Genomic DNA, 2,117 nt, shown 5'->3' with positions numbered 1-2,117 from the left:
CTTTTTCTCTTTTGAACTTGAAGCAAAGGTGCTATGATGTTGTTAGAGCAACTTTTCTCACATGGGGCTCAGCTTTTATAACAGCCCGTGTTGTAAAGACCACCAACTTCTGTGACATTCATGTTCTCCGCCAAACACCAGTTCTAAAGAGAATGTGTCTGCAGTGCAAATGCAGTTCTATAGACTGATGGTTTGTGACACATTTTAAACCCTAGTTCTTGTCAGAGCCAGGATTGGCCATGTCTGACTGCACAAAGTTCCGTAGTCTTTGTTTCTGTGGAACAGGCTGGCCCTGGGTCACCTGCCACCTCCATGACTGCGTAGAGGTGCCATGGTGCAGTGGAAAGCGCCAAGCTGGCAGACCGAAGCCTGGCTCTGTTACCTGGGAACCCTGCCGCCCAGGGGTGTCGTTCTCTGGGCCCCGTTTCCTGTCTGTATAGCTAGTTGTTAGGCTGTCGTTTGATTTCTGGGATTCTCTCTGGTCCTGTGTCTCCCGAGCTGTGCAGAAGTTGGTGCTTCAGTTTTGTCTGATTGCTAATTCATTGTTTCTTGGCATTTGGAGATCATCTGCAAATGAAATCACTGATGCAAAGTTGTCATCTCTAAGGAAATCAAACATGCAAAAAAAGAATGGATAAAAGGGAATGTGGAAAATGTTAACACCGTCTGCTTTAAAAAATGTAAGCAGTTGGTGGAAGAAGTGCTGAGAGGAGTTGGGGTTCTCTGAAGAAGCAGGGTGCCAGATCAGAAAGAAAGACCCCTGACCCTGACTCTCCTTGCTCCTCTGTCTCTATCTTGATGTGTAGCCTCCGGCAGGCTAACTTTCTGTTGAAAAGGAAGGAATTGGCGCTAGCTGAGGGTTTGCAGACGCGCAGGCCCGGGGAGCCACGCAGATAGCGTGAGTGAGCGCAGCGCTCTGGGCAGGAAGGCGCTGTACCGAGGGAGGCGCGTCTGCAGGGCAGTTTCAGAGCCCTGAGCGTCAGGCAGGAGTAAGCCCAGTGTTGGCGCAGGTCTTCTGACTTTCCATCCGGAGGTAGGCATCCAGAATTGTATTTGTAATTCCGTAATTTTAAAGATGTGGACAGTGGCTTGGAGTAAAATGCAGTGGGCTAGTAACACAGCGAGTCCGCAGGCTGCCAGCTCCATTCCCCAGCTTCTCGTCCTGCAGCCTAGACGCTGCCGTGACTCGGCAGGGCAGGGTTTCATGTAATGGTCACAAACGTTAGGGAGGAAGTCGAGGGAGCAGGTGTTGGGAAGAATTCAGGAGTTCCCCGTTGTGTGACAGAGGATTGGGGGGGCGGGGGTCGTTTCATTCACAGACCCACAGCAAAGTATGAATAGTTAGAAGATAAATTTAAGAGCTGGAACCTGAGTGGGAGGCTCTGCCTGGGAATATGAGGGATTCCTTCTTGTTAATTTTGATATTAACCCATGTTTCAGGTAGGAAAAGGGTTGCTGGCAGAGCTGAGAATGATTCAAAGTACAGGGGAGACACTGCTCTCCCAAATCCTATCACGCTAGAGCCTGACAACAGACCTCCAAATGCTGCAAAGTCAGGGTTTTAGAGAATTGACAGTTGGTTCCAAGGGTGCATTTAGGTAATATCCATGCCGAGACTCTGAGGAAATCGGGTGAAAGAACAAGATCTTCATGCCCCAAATCCATCTCACATTGATTTCTGTGGGTGAGCGCTGCTTGGTCCTTTTAAGAAATGGGACTAGGTTCAAAGCTGGACTCTATTGCTCAGGAACCTCAGGAGGCTTTGGGCCACGGTGAGGGGAAATGACTTTTCTCATTTTATCCACCCGGAGCGTGGAACTGAGATCACAGATCTGATGATCACCCATAGCCCCACCTCACCTTGTATGTATGTATGTTAATACATACACTTGCTTTAAAGACCACATGGTTACATAGTGATCTGTGGGGAAAACTTGGAAATGACAGCCCTGAAGCTTGTATGGCACATCTCCTTCCACTTTTCAGTGGTGAATACCAAAGTTACCATCAAGGCAGCGCAGTGCTCGGAGTCCTGCCTTCATCCCTCTTCACATAGTATTGCGGTCCATAGAGTCAAAGCTGTGGTTTTCCAGTAGTCATGTACAGATGTGAGAGTC

The sequence above is a fragment of the Bubalus bubalis genome, chromosome 3 (assembly GCF_019923935.1).
Source record: "Bubalus bubalis isolate 160015118507 breed Murrah chromosome 3, NDDB_SH_1, whole genome shotgun sequence".
Lineage (NCBI taxonomy): Eukaryota > Metazoa > Chordata > Mammalia > Artiodactyla > Bovidae > Bubalus > Bubalus bubalis.
Note: the sequence above shows the minus strand (reverse complement) of the source record.